Source organism: Gossypium hirsutum, chromosome D05 (genome assembly GCF_007990345.1).
Source record: "Gossypium hirsutum isolate 1008001.06 chromosome D05, Gossypium_hirsutum_v2.1, whole genome shotgun sequence".
Taxonomy (NCBI): domain Eukaryota; kingdom Viridiplantae; phylum Streptophyta; class Magnoliopsida; order Malvales; family Malvaceae; genus Gossypium; species Gossypium hirsutum.
Window position 1 is genome coordinate 44,816,198 of NC_053441.1, and position 18,371 is coordinate 44,834,568.

Below are 18,371 nucleotides of genomic sequence, written 5' to 3' on the forward strand. Positions count from 1 at the left end.
ACTGCTGCTTGTAGTTTAAAAAATAGAGATCAGTTTAGAAATCAACCAAGAACACCTAAAACGCCCAAAATCTGATACCAAATGATAGGGGGTTGCGTGTGGACCAAGATCTAGTTGTCAAGTCACGGGAAACTCCTACGAAAGGCTCTAAACGATCAGATCTGAACGAAACAGAAGAATTGAGATTAGATGCAATTAGATCTGAAATAAACTATTAATAAACAGCAAGAAACCAAGACACCCTTAGAGATTGTGATTCTTGAGAGCTAAGAGTCAAATTGTGATTAAGCAATGAATTCCCAACAATCGGCCCTATCAATTAAGAAGAAACAAACAAATCAGATTTCAAATAAAAAAGAAAACAATCAGGAATAAAATATTAGGGACTGGGACGACAAGAAGAAACGAAGTAAAATAAATGAATCAAACGATTTTGGAAGTATAGAAAGGATGCAAATCTACCAACAAATTGATTCGGCCAAGAATGCCCAAATTCCAGCAACTGAATTTCACCCAAAAAGAAGAAGTAGCAATCGGCAAAAACCCTAGAACTTGGGGAATTTTGAACCGATTATGTGCTGCCAACAAGAGATTGATTAAACGAAGAGTTCTTGGAGTTTTAACAAATCTGAAACACGACAAAGAATAGTAAAGAGATTAGATTAAGATTCGGCACAATCAGAAATAAATAAAAGAACTTGAACAGCAATAATTAAATTAAAGTCCTAAGGATCCTTGAAATCCCGAAAGACTTCAGAAATCCCTTCAAACGGCTCTAATCTCCCCTCCAAAGAATATCGATGGCAAGAAGAAGGTTGAAGATGGCTCCCAAAATCAAAAGATTGTTAAAACAACTTCTAAAGAAAGCTCAAGAGAGAATTCTTGGAGAAAACCTCAAAGAAAATTCTGCACTTAACAAATCTGAAATTTTAATGTATTTGAGTAGTGAGTACAAGGGGTGGCCGGCCATCACTTATATAGGCCTCAAACTAATCCTAATCTCATTAAGAAACTTAAAAATTAACCCTAAATAATAAAAATAATAAAAGAATTTTGTCCTAACACTTAAATGGGCTATTTTGGGCCGAATTTAACATGTAATATCTTTAGAGCCTAAAAAATTAAATTAACAAATAAAATGTTTACAAATTGGGCCCTTTGATATTTTGGCCTGATTTTCAACTAACTATGTATGTATTTCTTGATTGGGCTGAGAATTTGCTTATTGGGCCTCACCTTCAAGAATTTGGGCTTGTGGTCCATCTCCTACTGAAACTGGATCGTTGATGCTCGTAACGGAGATCAAATGCGTTTTGGCTGCAAGATTTGGTTTCTTGGACCAAGATTTCCAAGATTTGAAATCTTAATTTTCTTGATTCTTGAAATCGCTCCAAACAGCAAAATTGGGCCAAGATTCGGTTTGGTTTCTTGATTTTCTTGAAAAAAAGAAAGTGAATCTTGATTTTCTTCTAAGGCCTTGCTAACAAACTCTTGAATGGTCCCATTTAGTTTGGAATGCATTTTTTGGGCATTTGATCTCGTTATTGGGCCTTGTGGTAATTTGAGCCAATCACGTTCTTGAACTTGGATTGGGCCTTTGTGACTCGTATTAGAACACTCCAATGCAAGCGTTAGAAAAATGAATCTGGCCAAAGGTTGTCATTGAATGAGTGTGTGTGGGTGCAATTACGTACTCCCTGTAGGTTTGTTGCACTCCATCGTTACTTCTTAGGAATAAGGGTATAGTGATGCAATGATATCCCTTATTCACAGAAAAAGAGACATATATTTATGATCTTCATATATACTTAGTGTTGTACAATAAATGCTATATTGGTAGATAGAATTTAGGATTTAAAGCATGATGCTGGTTTTGATGAAGTATCAATCTTATTCATTTATACTTATGTAATGTCGATGAAATATTTTGTCATCTGAATATGACTCATTCATTGGGATTTTAAGTGATTCAAGTTTCTAGAATGATAATTTGCCTTAGTGAATTCTTGTGTCGCTTGCTAGTTTTTATTTTATTCGAGGACAAGTAAAAACTCAAGTTTGGGGGTGTGTGATAGTACTAAAAAGAACATAAGTTTTCTCCCTACTTATTGGTTAATTTGTCCCCATTTAGTTATCATTAGCACATATTTAGCCATTTTCAGTTCAGTAAATTGCATTTTATAACTCAGTGGATCTTAGCCTATTTGTCCTTAATTTTGTCATGTTTTGGTACCAATGTCGCTACATGAGTATTTCCAAATTGCACCCAGAATTTTCGCCACACCAGACAGCTGTCTGGATAAGAACCAAAATGTGTGAGCTGTCCAGTCTAGTATAACCAACATGTAGGTACAGAGGCAGTGTGATTCTGATGAAAGGACACCTGTGCTATTTAGAAAAATATAAATATTCACGTGAAAAGGAAAAAAAGGAGGCTTTTTAGGGGGTATTATCTTCTTTAGCCTATCTTTTGAAGCTTTTCGGCTATGGTAACTTAAGTCTCCAACAGTTGAATCGACGTGAAAGGGACGCAGATCAGCTCTTGATAAGGAGCCCTAAGTACGACACAAGAGGGAATGAAGGGATTCAAGTCGAGATTATCTAGGAATAGTATTCTCCTTTTGTTTCTTTTATATTTCTTTTCTAAACGATGGTGATTACTTTCTATTTCATGTTTGTACAGAAGTATACATGATTTTTGGGTTAAATGTTATTTTATTCAATCTTTTTTGTACTATTTAATATTTGGGTTTGAATTTTTTAGAATGGAAGTGTTATTACGGTCACTGACACTAGAAAGTGCAGCGATAGGTCAAGCTAACAAGCATGAAAATGGAAGTTGCTTGAGGATTAGATGAATTTAATCCACTTGTTATTAATAGTTTTCCATGGCCATCATTGGAAGGTGTGGTTAATGTGCATGTTTAAGTCTTAGATTAAATATAGAAGTTAAGCTTGGTAAGATAGTCATTGCAATTTAATACATCGACAATCACCTATCCTTTTATACCTTGTGAACACTTAGCATTCTGTTGAATATTTACATTAGGGATCCCAATTTATCATTATCATATTTTATCTTATTGTTTTCAAGTTATTGCTTCGACAACTACTCTCACAATTTTATCTCGTTTCTATCTATTTATTGCACTAACATTGATAGACAAAAGACAACCATCATCGTGGGATCGATATCTAATAGACTCATATCTGTCTACTATACTTGCATCGACAGTGTACGCTTGCACATTATTGTTGTGTCGTTAAACAATCGATCAATCATACCCAAGGGATTGTAGATTGGGGAATTTTATTATAAAATTAATTATCAAAAATAATTAATTATCTAATCGAGTCACGAATTAGTAGTGTGAATCCAAATTAAAGTATCTATTAAACTAATCAAATAACCTAAATTAACCTAATGAAATTTTATGTTCCTAATGTCAACGATGCGAGGTCCTAGTCGATGATCGATTAACAAGTAGAAGATTAAATTGCTTCAATGATTGTAATTAGCCTTAGAACTTAGGTTTTGGAGTAAAATAGTTATTAACTAACCAGTATTACCTTTTGGCCTCTACTACTTTATTAATCAACCAATACTCGCTTATATTCCAACATTACTTTCTTGATCAGGATAAATTACGATTTACTCGGCAAAATTATCTTCTAACCTCGTTTAACATAGAGTACTTCCTAGGGTAGTCAACCCTAGGGTTTAAGCATACAATAATTTATACCAACTAATTCGTATGAAAAACACTCATTCTTTTACTAACTATTCCCACATCCGCTTGTTAAACTACTTAATCAAGTAATCAGTCTCATAATTGAAACATACCAAATAAAAATAAAGCACAACAATATATCTCAATATTAATGCAAACATTAATTGAATATGTTAACGAAATATAAATAAAATAATAAAAGATAAGCGAAAGCTAATGAATAATGAAACGTTGGTTCGAAGCGATCTCCGCTCGCAATCATCTTCACATTGGAATAGAAAAGATTTTGACTATGGAAACATCAAAATAAACTAAAAATGAAATAAAATTGTTGAGCTACGTCTAACTTGTCTATTTTTTAATGAGGTTATATTTGTTGTTAATATAACCAAACATTAGGGTGCTTGGTGCCTAAAATACCCTCTAAGTAGTTAGGGTTTAATTAGGAAAAATAACCATCATTGGTCGTCCAAGATATGATTGAATATTTCCAAGTTTCATTGAATTGTCGTGACGTCGAGAAAACCCTCAACGCAGTGTTGTCATCCAATATATGGTTGAGTATTTTCAAATCTCATCACATCATTGTGACATCGAGGAAGCCCTCATTATCACACCCCAATTTTTTCTAGTCCACATTTTGGTTTGTTGTCTAACTGAGCTTGGAGATGAATTGCATATGAGCTAGTCAAATTTGCGATAATTGACTAGTTTCATTTGGCAAAGATTCTCTTACGGAATGTTCTGCTAGGTTTCACCATCTTGCAGATCCTATTTCGCATTTGGTGAGCTTTTCCATTGGGAAACCGCTATTGGCAAGCTCAATTGTAACGTATAGGTTTTTTGTTTTAGAATTCGTAATCGATAGGACACTAATTTGGCATAATTCAGTGTAGCAGATTAAACTAGTTTTCACATTTAAGAAGCTTGAATACAAGCACTTTTCTTATGTTTTAGTTAAGTTTTCTTAGTTTTATTTATATTCAATAAAATGTGCAAATTGAATCTTTTATTGACTTTAGGGGTCGAATGAGGCCTAAGGGACAACTAATGCACTTTGTGAGTGTGCAAGAGACCTTTAGCAAGCATACTAAATCGCTAGTGGTCGTTATGTCACAACACAGGATGTTTGATATCACAACATAGGGCGCAGAATGGAGAAAGCTCAAGATTGCCTTTGATGTCACAACATAGCCTAAGGGCGTCGCAACACACCCTTGAAGATATCCCAAGAGGAGTATACTAACTTTTATGTCACGAAATAGGTCCTGGTATGTCGCAACATCGACTTTGGACAAGAATTAAATATGAAATAGGGGCGTTTTGGTCTGCACAATCAAACTTAAAGCTCAAGGACGTCAGCTAACGTAGGGTTAAAGACGACGGCCACCTAAAATCTATAAATAGGCTCCTTTAGGACATGCTAAGTACAACATTCACTTAACCTAGATTTTCTTCAGTAAAATTAGTTTAGTTTTTCTTTCATTTTTAGGTTTTAGAATTTATTTCAATTGTTTTTCGTTGTGCTCAAGAGATTTGAATTATGGAAAACATTCAAAATTTGTGGATTCGTGATTAATTTCAATACAATCAAGCTTTTTCATATACTCTATATACTATTGATTTAATTAGCATGCTTTCTCTTTATATTGATTTTATATTGTCTATGAAAACCATGAGGAACTAATCTTTCTATGGGGGATTAACGAGTGGAGGTATGATCTATTGACTGTTTTGTAGGGTTACTCAATGGATCATGTAACACCCCTAATCTATATTCGTCCCCAGAATAGGGTTATGGAGCATTATCGTAAAAACATAAATTAAAAACATTCATTTCCTAGCATTTCATTAATCATAGCATAAACCATTCGTACACATGTAAATCGTCCCTTATTCGAGCCCTTGAGGCCTTAGAAACACTTTAAAAATAATTGAGAACATTTAAAACATTAAGGAAAAAGTTAGAAAAATTCAAATTGCAGGGGTCACATGGCTGAGACACACGCCCATGTCTCAAGCTGTGTGACTTTTAAAATAGGGACACACGGGAGTGTCCTAGCCGATGTCCGTGCTCGTGTAACTCTTTGACTTGGGTCACATAGCCAAGCCACACACCCATGTGCTAGGCCATGTAACACTCGAAATGGCCTCACACGCCCATGTGCCAGGCCATGTGCTAGGCCGTGTAACATTCAAAGTGTAACCTTTAAAACCTATAGGGGACACACGACCATGTCTCATGGCCATGTGTCACACATGGCTGAGACACATGCCCGTGTCTTAGGCCGTGTGCATAAGAAAATGGCAAAAATCAAGTCATTTATTTCACCCACTCAAACATGAACTTACAAGCAACTTGAACATATAACCAAGACCTTAAAAATATGCCCAAATCATGCATAACAAGACCAATTCAATTGGTCATTTAATCATCCAACCAATGTTCCATATAGGCACCTTAAACAAAAACAATCAAATATACTTAATCATAAGCATAATTGACCATATTCATACCAATACATAGAGCTCATAACCATCTCAAAGCATAACCTAACTTGGCCACATTATAAACATACCATTGCATACCAAATTGGTCATTCCAATATGCATCACCTTAGCCATAATAACACCAACCATCAAGGCATCAAAATGCCAAAAGCACACCAACCATAATACCATATATACATGCCAAACATAACAACTAGATCATTAAACACAAGTCCACCTATACATGTCATTATAACCTTGACTAAAACATCAAAATCTAACGATATAATATTTGGATAGTTGATAGGTCTCCGACGAGCTTCTGATAATCTATAAAACATGGGAAAGAAAACGATGTAAGCATATAATGCATAGTAAGTTCATAAATCATGAACATAACTTACCATTTCAATGCAAAACCTTATAAATTAAACATGAACCAATCCAACATAAGCTTTGCACAAGCCTAAGCATCATCAATGACACAAGTTGGTGCTTAAACATATAACTTAACAAAATCATCACATGGTAAGATAGATTTCATGAACATATCACATTTGAATTCATACTTTCTATAAACATGGTTATACATACTTTGCTCATCATCAATTCATATCTTTCCATAAGTTCATCAGTTAGCCATTGGAACACTTACCGTTCCTTCCCTTTTCAGGCCCGTTGAACCACTTCGAATAATATCAGATACGTGGGAAGCTCACACAAAGTGTGCTAAACATATGGTTGAAACTATTCCTTTTCCTTTTCCTTTACATCGATGAACACTTAAGCCATAAATGGGTCTGCTCACACAAGTTGACGGTTGGAATGTAGCTACACGATGCCGCTCACACAAGCTAATGAGTATTTGCAAGAAATGTCAGAACTCAGCCATCGGTAGGAGATTCAGGACCAGCACCCGAAACATGGTAACCCTAATCACATGTCATTTGTATCCTATATATTCCTAAGGTTCAAACAGGACTTGATAATCGTCAAAACGTAGTTGGATTTCTGTCGTAACATGACATGATAAATAGCATAATAACATATAAATGAAATAACATTAAAACGTTATTTAAGCATACGAACTTACCTCGATTTTAAAGATGTTGAAATATGATTCACTAATTTGAGACTTTATATTTTCCTCGACCAAGATTCGTACGAGGCTTATCTTGATCTAAATAAGCAAATTCAATCCATTTAATATTCATACTATTCAATTAAGTCCAAAATTCATACTTTTGAAAAATTACATTTTTGCCCCTAATATTTTAACTTCTTTACAGTTTAGTCCTTAAGCTCATAAATTAACATTTATGCAATTTTATCCATACATATCAACCCAAACAAATCATCAATTCACAATTTTTTCATGATATTTTACTTCTTTTATCAATAAGTCCTTAAATGATAATTTCATCAAAAATCACTTTAAAAAAGTTATTTATTTAACAACAAAGGGTCATAATCTTTCATCAAACCTCATAGATCATGCAAGAAAATTCATGGCAAAACCTTAAACCTTTAAAAATTTTGCAAATTACTCCCTGGGCTAGTTAGATTAACCTGTAATGATCCCGAAAATATAAAAATCATAAAAAAGGGACGAAATTACACTTACATGCAAGGAATTTGTGAAGCCGAATGAAAGAACCCTAGAATAGCTTTCTAACCTTAAATTTTTGGTGAAGAAACATTCGAAGAAGATGGGTTAATTTTGTTTTAATTAAATTAACCTTTATTTACCTATTTACACTTTTAACCTTTAATAATAAACTTACAAAAACAAACCCATAAATGTCCAGTACAACATCAATTGGTTTATTTACAATTCAAGGCCCTTAAGTTAGAATTCCATAGCTATTTGACACCTTTAACTAATATAACTATACTTTTGCACCTTTTACGTTTTAGTCCTTTTCACATAATTAAGCATGCAAATGACAAATTTTTTTAACAAAATTTTTATACAACACTACTAACATATCGTAGGCATTAAAATAATAATAAAATAAATATTTTCACGTCAGATTTGTGGTCCCAAAATCACTGTTCTGATTTAACTAGAAATAGGCTATTACAAATCAGCTATTTTGGAAAGGAAGAACATGAAATAGACCCTAGGCCTGACAACCCCGTAAAGTCTTCACCCTTGGAATTAACCCAAAATCAGTATGGCCTATCTGTGAATACCTTCACCCAAGCCAATTTGGACTGTAAGGTCAGAAGATAAGTAGTCGTTGTTGACTCGTTATGTTAGTGAAAGATCAAAAGATCCTACTAGGGTAACGACTCATTGACTGACGAGGAACCTGAAACAATAATTGATGGGGATTACCGAAGTGAGATAATCATCCATAACCAAGATTTGATTCATTCTTCTTTTTTATCTCTTGAAGTTTATTCCTTTTCTGATATTTTGTTTTATTATTATAAAAACCCTAAAAATTCTTTATTTTATGCTTTTGTACTATAAATAATTTAAAGTACTAATTAGATCTTTTAGTGTTTAGGTTACAATTGGTCTTGCACTCGCCTCCATTGGGTACGATCCTCAAGAGTACTCACCTACTTCGTTGCAAAACTATATTACAACTCGACTCGTATACTTGCAAATTTCACCTCGCATTTCTATATTTTATTGCAGTATTCACATTCTGGAAATTAGTACATCCGAAGGTGGTTAAGTTGTTGGTGTCGTTACCGGGGAGGCAACATCACTAGATTGATTTTAATTTTTGCATTTAAAAAGAATAATTAGGAATTTTTTTAGAAATAGATATAATATTATTTTATTTTATTTTTGCTAATCCTCTCTTTCTGGGTTTAGTGTATGACTCGCATTAAGGGCATGCCTATTGCAGCAACCACAGATCTAGAGAGAATAGTCTGAAGAAATCACAGACAATAACAGCAGTGACAACAACAGATGGAAGATCCACCACCATCTGTTTCAGGTAATGTACCACGTGAAAATCCACTATTTGGCGACGCTGAGGATAACGCCTTAGGAAACCCACCAGCACCATAATTATTCGCAAACGTAAATATGGCTCGGAACGAGAGAACCCTAAGGGATTATGGCTTACGAAGTCTAGATATGGTTCATGAAAGTATAAAAATGTCATAAATTATAGCTAATAACTTCGAGATAAAACTGGTAATGATTAAGAATATTTTGTAGTTTAGGGGCTCTATGACAGAGTACCCTAATCAGCATTTAAAATTGTTTCTCCAACTCTATGATACTTTTAAGTATAATGGGGTCACTGATGATGCTATTTGTCTTCGGTTATTCCCATTCTCCTTGATTACTAATGCTTTTTCTTGGTTAGGCTCGTAGGTATCAGGATATATCACGACATGAGATGCACTTGCTGGAAAGTTCTTATAAAAGTTATTCCCGATTAGGAAAGCAGTTCAACTAAAAAGAGACTCATGATCGGTCAGTCTAGTATGTTGTTCTTTAACACATACTTGTGTATTGATTTTTACATCCCTATTTCAATGACAACACTTTTTCATCAATCAACTACACATTAGTCTCAATGCATTATTATTGTCTAACCGCACAATAATACTTGAACAAGGATCTTTTGAGAATGATCATATTATTCTAAAGAATTGATTATTAAATAGTTTATTTATATACATAGAAAAAGAAGCTAAAATAACAATGACATTGCTTATATTAGTAAACAGGGTAAAAGGAGTATGTAATTACAACCATCTTATGATTGGTCTTTGGGCATACTCTAGTAGACTCTAACTCAATCAAAAATTATGCTTCTCTATTTGGTGGTATACTTGGAAGTTCTCCTAAAAAACACATAAGAAAACTCCTTTACAATTAGAACTTGGCTAATATCCCTTCTTGACTCAAACGAATCCATAATATACACCAAATAAGAAGTTGGGCCCTTAACTAATAACTTTCTAATGGATATTGGAGAAATTATTCTAGTCACCAAGCTGGTCTGTATGCCAGACAGCAACACTTCTTTACCTTCTGCAGTTAACAGAAGTATAACTCTAGCTTAGCAGTCAACTATGGTGTTATGTCTAGTCAACCAATCTAATCCAAGAATAGCATTGAACTCATGGAAGCTTAACAACAAGTCCACGAAAAAGGTGTGCTCACCAAAAATCAATGAATAGTTCTTAATCACTCTATTAACCATCTTACTTTGACTAATGGGGTCGGTCACTAATACATTTGTCTCAGAATAAACAACTTCAAGACTCATACCTTCTACTACCTTAGTACAAATATACAAATGGATTGACCCTGATCTATTAATGCATGAATATTGTTTCCATGAAAAGAAAATTTATGCATTATAACCTCTAGCAAATCAACATCTTCTTTGGCAGACACTCTAGAGTTGAGCTTGGTATAGCTCTTTTTCAGAGCCCCTTGCACTGGTCTTGATTTTGCTGCTACTACTAATCTATCTTCTTGTTGAATACTTTGGAGCCTACGCATAGATTATTTTGAACTTACTTCAACCTTGGAGGGACAATTTCTAAGCTGATGATCTTGAGACCCACATCCAAAACGTGCTCTAGTATGCTTCCAGCATTCTCCTCTATGATTTCTCCTATAGTGTTCTTAGTCAGAATTCCTCATCATCCTAGATTCACTTGTACTCGCCATAGAGGTAACTTGTCGACCATAGACTGCCTCCAAATATACTAATGTGTAGAATGTAACTACTATAACTAAGATGTGGAATTGAGACAGTATCCGCAAGTATACGAGTCAGATTGTAATATAGTTTTTACAACGAAGTAGGTGAGTACTCCGTGGTTCATACCCAAAGGAAACGAGTACTAAATTAAAGTTAACCTAAATACAAATATAATTAACTAGTAAAATAAATAAATTATATTACCAAAAAACATAAAGAAAAGTTTTTGGGTTTTTATAAATAAAAAATAAAAAAGTCACATAAAGAAAGTGAACTTTGAATAACTAAAATCTAAACTCAATCAAATCTAGACATGGATTATTAGCTCATTTTGGTGGTCATAACTAATTCCTATTTCGGGTTTCTATTCAATCAACTAGTTGTTACCCTAGCAAGCACTCTCAATCTTCGATTAAACTAACGAGTTGACAAGAGCTACTTGTCTCTTAACCTCATAGTCTAGACTGGTTTGGGGCTAAGGTGTTCACAGATAGGCAACAGTAATTTTAGGTTAGTTGCCACCTAAATGACTTCCTAGGGTCATCAAGCCTAGGGTTTGAGTTCTTCCTCTCCCAAACAGCTAATCTGTTAAGAAAAGCCTACATAGGAATTAATTAATTGCACTCCAGTCATTAATCCCCCATAAGAGGATTAGTTACACATGGATCTCATAAATATAATGAACTTGATAAATAAGATGATACGAGTCACAAAGGCCTTAGATGCGTATACGAAGGAAAAAGAAAATCAAGATTCACTTTCTTGTTTTCAAGAAAATCAAGAAACCGAATCTTGGTCCAAATTTGCTGTTTAGAGCGATTTCAAGAATCAAGAAAATTAAGATTTCAAATCTTGGAAATCTTGGTCCAAGAAACCGAATCTTGTAACTAAGGCGCATTGGATCTCGTTTACAAGCATCAACGAACCAATTTTAGGAGAGAACAGATTAAAAGCCCAAGTTCTTGAAGACACGACCCAATAAGATGTTCCAAGCCCAACCAAGAAGTTTAAACTAGACTTAGTTGAAAATCAGGCCAAATTGTCAAAGTGGCCCAATTTGTTAAGTTTTAATTTTTTTAAATATTTAGTTTTAATTTTTTGACTTTATGAATAACTTTCTATGTATAAATTCAGTCCAAAAGGCCCATTTAAAAGCCTTGGACGAAATTCCTTTGAAAGTCAACAATTAGGATTTTGTTAGTTTTCCTAGTAGGGCTAGGAAAGTAGTTAGGAGGCCTATATATATGGCTTGGCCAGCCACACTACATTACACACACATTACAATACATTAAAATTTCAGATTTTTGCTGAGTAAAAATTCTCTTAGAGTTTTCTCCAAGAATTCTCTCTTGAGTTTCTTTAGAGGTAGTTTTAACAATCTTTTTGATTGTGGGAGCCATCTTCAGCCTTCTTCTTGCCATTGTTCTTCATTGGAGGGGAGATTAGAGCCATTTGAAGGGAGTTGTGAAATCTTTCTCGATTTCAAGGCTTCTTAGGACTTTATCTTTATTTTATTGATGTTCAATCTCTTTTAAATTTCTGCTTGTGTCGATTTTTATTAGCCAATTTGTTTGCTGTTCTTGTTGCGTTTTAGCCTTTCTAAAACTCCAAGATCTAATTCAGCACTTCCTTGGACATAAAGAAACATTTTTGATTTCACAAAAACCCCTCTTTTCTTGCCGTCCAATCCCTAGAATTAGTTTCAATTGATTTCATCATCTGTTTTAATTTATTTGTTGTTTTGTGTTCTTTGATAGATTCGGCTGATTGGAAGTTAATCTTGGGGTTTAATTTCATGTTCTTGGCTTCCAAGAACATCTATTCATAAGTGTTTTGATTCTTGGCTGTTCTTTATTGATTTGGGGATTTTTTTAGTTTCCAGATCTAATTGATTCTAATTAAGTTTTGCTGTTTCGTTTCAGTTCCAAATGTTTAGAGTTTTCGTAGGAGTTTCCCATGACTTGACAACTCGATCTTGGTCCGTGCATAACCCTCTATCATTTGGTATCAGATTTTGGGCGTTTTGGGTGTTATTGGTTGATTTCTAAACTGATATCTATTTTTTAAACTACAAACAGTAGTTTTACCCAAAAAAAAATTTTGAAAAAAATTCGTTTGAGTGGGTAAACGTTGTCCAATTGATCTAAAATTTTACATACATATTTTTGGCACTGTAATTGAATATAAAAATATTTCCCATAAAAAAATTCAGTCGAAAAAGTCCAAAAAATTGAAAAAATACTAAATCCAATAAAAATTTAAAAAAAGATTCAGCGGGTTGAGTTTGGTGCCCAAACTTTCCAGATCAAAAATTTAATATTTAAGGACATTAAAAATTTAATTTTGTGATTTTTGGAGATTGGATACACCTCGAACAAAGTTGTCAAGTTACTCCATAGTTTTTCGAGTTTTCCGATTTCAGCAATTTTTATTGATTCTTAGCTGTAGGTTTTCATTTGTTTGCTTTTATTCTTCCTTTACACTATCTAACACCTTCTTGTTTCTTGTGTTAGTAGGATTTTAAGGTGTGCACAATTCTTCTTCGGTGCAACACAAATTAATTGGTGTCTTGTCAGTTTTTGGCATCTTAGTGCAAATTAGGACTCTTTTGTAGTTTCGGTTCATACACTTTCTAATTGGTTGATATAGAATCTACTAAAGAACTCACAAGACTGAATTCTACCTCATTGAGAATTTGATTTTTCTTTTTGAGTGACTAACGGTGAGGTTTGCTAATTTTTCTTTTGAGTGTTGAGTATTTGTTTTACAGGTATTTCAAAAAAAAACAAGAGAAAAAAAAAGATGGTAGTCTGCCGCACCCTTAACATCCAAATGGGAGACAATTGTGATAATTAAAGGACCAATATTTTCCATTCTAGGTGTTTTATAAAAGGTAACTTATGTTCACTTATTATTGATAGTGGGAGTTGTTCGAATGTAGTTAGTAGCTATTTGGTGGATTCCTTAAAGTTACCTTGTATCGAGCACCCTAAGCCGTATCACCTTCAGTGGCTTAATGAATGCTCAGAAGTTAAAGTTACAAAATAGTCCTTGATCACTTTTAAGCTTGGGAATTACGAGGATGAGGTATGGTGTGATGTGGTCCCAATGCATGCGGCACACTTGCTCCTTGGACAGCCTTGGCAATTTGATCATGATGTTACACACCAAGGCAAGCTTAATAGATACTCTCTTGTGTTTAAAGGCTGAAAATTCACTCTTGCTCCTTTAAATCCCAGTGATGTATATAAAGATCAATTAAAAATGATGAAATTTTGTGAGGGGGTAAGGGAGAAAGGACAAATAAAAAAGACAGAGAAAAGAGGCTAGTAGTGAAAAAAATCAAAATTTAAATAGCCTAAAGGTGAGTGAATCCGCAAGTGGTAAAAGTAGAGTGAAAAATTTAATTGCAACAAAAAAAGATGTGCAGAGAGACCTATTCAATGAACAGTCTTGTATCCTTGTGAGGTTTAGGCAAAATTTTTATCTCTATCTAACATTAATGAAAATTTGCCTAGTGTGTTTCAATGTTTTTCGCAGGATTATAAGGATGTTTTTAGTGAGGCCCCTAAAGGTTTACCACCTTTGCGTGGGATAACACTTCCATTGGCCACATATGAAAGATAACTTCCAACTTCAATACCTTTCCGATGAAAGACGCTTTCATACGATCAACATAGGCAAAGATGAAATCACACTACATGAGCCCGAAGGTAGGCGAGGTAAGGAAATTTTGTCAACCGAGTCCCATGCAGATTTGAAAATTATTGATAAAACTTTTGGTGACTTAATTATTAAAGGATCCCTCATTTTTATCTGATTAATTGTTATTCTTCGATTGTGGTTGATAAAGTCATTACGAAAGGAAGCGTGAGTTGTTATTCTCTTGATTTGCCTTGTGTAAAATCCGCTAATTTGTGCAAATCTATTTTCGTGAATAAGGTAACGAAATTTGCCAAATTTGTTTTCAATTTATATTCATGCCTTAAACAATTTAGGTGGTTGTACATGAAGTTTGAGTTCCATTTGACAAAGGTTAACTTAACAACAGAGCTTCGACTACACTATGCCCCCGATGAGCGAAGGTTTGTATTAAATGGAAAAGGTAAAATTGACCCTTCTTCTTCTGCTTATAAAGGTAATATGCTTGAAACTTTTGAAACACTTTTGTACTCCTCGGATAGTGACAAAGATCGTGTTGATGATTTAATTTTTATAAAACACCTAGATCGAAATGTGCTTGACTGTCCTATTTTATTTAGTGATGATCTATCTGTTTTGATGGTTGATAAAAAGATTCTTGTTTTTGATAATGCATGTGTCAGTGAATCTATAGACCGTCGATTACTGCATGGTATGATTGTGCAACTCTGTGAACCGTGTGAACATTTTCAAATACCTACTTGTGATGATTACGTTTACCATTTGATTTATTACTCGCGATTTATTAATTGTTTGTGGAAACAATTTGAGATGATTGAATTCCTTAAAACATGTCCATCTTTGTTTCGAATATTTGACGAGGCATTGGCAAGTAAATTAGCTTGTTTGCATGGTAATCTGAATCTATCCATTCGCATGCGTTATACTTGTTTTGTTATGCTTATGTTTGGACTACAAGTTCTACTTTCAATGTGGTTGACTTATCTCCATTTGATTTTTCAAATTCTAGGATGAATCTTTTTGAGGAAGGGGGGAATGATACGAGTCAAAAAGGCCTTAGATGCGTATACAAAGGAAAAAGAAAATCAAGATTCACTTTCTTATTTTCAAGAAAATCAAGAAACTGAATCTTGGTCCAATTTTGCTGTTTCGAGCGATTTCAAGAATCAAGAAAATTAAGATTTCAAATCTTGGAAATCTTGGTCCAAGAAATCGGATCTTGCAACTAAGGCGAATTGGATCTCATTTACAAGCATCAACGAACCAATTTCTGGAGAGAACGGATTAAAAGCCCAAGTTCTTGAAGACACGACCCAATAAGATGTTCCAAGCCCAATTAAGAAGCTTAAACTAGACTTAGTTGAAAATCAGGCCAAATTGTCAAAGTGGCCCAATTTGTTAAGTTTTAATTGTTTTAAATATTTAGTTTTAATTTTTTGACTTTATGAATAACTTTCTATGTAAAAATTCAGTCCAAAAGGCCCATTTAAAAGCCTTGGACGAAATTCCTTTGAAAGTCAACAATTAGTTTTTGTTAGCTTTCCTAGTAGGGCTAGGAAAGTAGTTAGGAGGCCTAAATATATGGCTTGACCAGGCACCCTACATTACACACACATTACAATACATTAAAATTTTAGATTTTTGCTGAGTAAAAATTCTCTTAGAGTTTTCTCCAAGAATTCTCTCTTGAGTTTCTTTAGAAGTAGTTTTAACAATCTTTTTGATCGTGGGAGCCATCTTCAGCCTTCTTCTTGCCATTGTTCTTCATTGGAGGGGAGATTAGAGTCGTTTGAAGGGAGTTGTGAAATTTTTCTCGATTTCAAGGCTTCTTAGGACTTTATCTTTATTTTATTGCTATTCAATCTCTTTTAAATTTCTGCTTGTGTCGATTTTTATTAGCTAATTTGTTTGTTGTTCTTGTTGCGTTTCAGCCTTTCTAAAACTCCTAGATCTGATTTGGCACTTCCTTGGACATAAAGAAACGTTTTTGATTTCACAAAAACCCCTTTTTTCTTGCCGTCCAATCCCTAGAATTAGTTTCAATTAATTTCATCATCTGTTTTAATTTATTTGTTGTTTTGTGTTCTTTGATAGATTTGGTTGATTAGAAGTTAATCTTGGGGCTTAAATTCGTGTTCTTGGCTTCCAAGAACATCTATTCATAAGTGTTTTGATTCTTGGCTGTTCTTTATTGATTTGGGGATTTTTTTAGTTTCCAGATCTAATTGATTCTAATTAAGTTTTGCTATTTCGTTTCAGATCCAAACGTTTAGAGTTTTCGTAGGAGTTTCCCGTGACTTGACAACTCGATCTTGGTCCGCACGCAACCCTCTATCATAGGATGAACATTAAAAATAATTCAATAAAAGAGTTTAAGAAAAAATCTTGAGATGTATTTGAATGAAGCACGGAACCCACAATAGTCTGATTGCATTTACAAATCATGTTATCTAAAGAACACTAATAAAAAGAATTATAAAATAAATCTAAAACCTAAGAGAAAGAAAAACTAAAACTAGAATTACAGAGAAAAAAATAGAATATGGAAAGTTGTCCTCAAACAAGTGCTAACTAATCCTATTTATAGATTTAGGGTATCGTCGTCCTCAACCCTAGGCTAGATGATGTTATTGTGTTCAATTTTCATTGTGCGAACCAAAATGCCCCTGGCTTATTGTTAATTTTGTATAGGGTCAGTGTCACGACACCTTATTGTCTGTGCCACGACATCAAAGGTAGTGTGATCTGGTTTAGACGTGGCTACAGGGGTGTGTCGCAACACCTAAGGCAGACTTGGAATTCTTGTATCCTGCTCCCTATGTTGCAACATCAAGCTTCCCGTGTTGCAACACAACAACCAGCTTTGAGTTCTTACGCCTTTGAATGGTCTTCTACAGACTTATTAAGTACATTAGCTAGCCTTTAAGCCTCATTCGGCCCCTAAGGTCAATAAAAGAATCAAAATACATTTTTATTGAATTTAAAGCAAAATATGAAAACTTCACTAAAACAAAATAAAAATGGTCACATTCAAGCTCCTAAAGTATGAAAACTAGTTTAATCTACTATGTCAAATTATGGAAGATCAAACTTCCCCAGATTTAAGTCATTGCTTGTCCACAAGCAAGGCAAGATAGAAACAAAAAAAAGACGACCCTTGAGCAAGTATAGTACAAATATTGGTTTTGGAGTACGTAACTTGGTATTTTTATATTTACATATAATCCTTGCATGATACATAAATGATTTACCACTTTCAATATCAAACACTTAATTTTAGTATATTACAAAGTAATCAGTCATAAAGGATTTCAAATATATGAATCCATCCATAAATCATACAAGTAATTTGATTATCCTAACAAAATAGAAATGGTCGCTATTGTACTTGCTCAAAATAATGTCGAATCATGAATAAGTTTACCTAGGTCACATAGGGGTTTTCGACTTGTAATGTTCTATGGAATTCAAGAACAGAAAATGTCAAAATAGTTTGAAGCATGAAAAAGTTTGGCACACCATGTTTTTCCTTATTCTCCCCCTTAATAACCCTTACCCACTCATCGCCTTATTTCTCCTTCTTTCACCTTCATTATTTCTCCACATAGGAAGTCATAGCATAATATAACAAATTCGACTAGCTAATGAGTTTTTGTGCAATGACTGAGTTTTTCTACTTTCGAGCCTATCACCATTTTCTCTTTTTTTTTCACATATCTTAGTCATAAAGCTTTCTATTTTTACACACTTTTCCACTCTTTTTGTCTTTCTTTTGAATTTTCTTTTCTCTTGC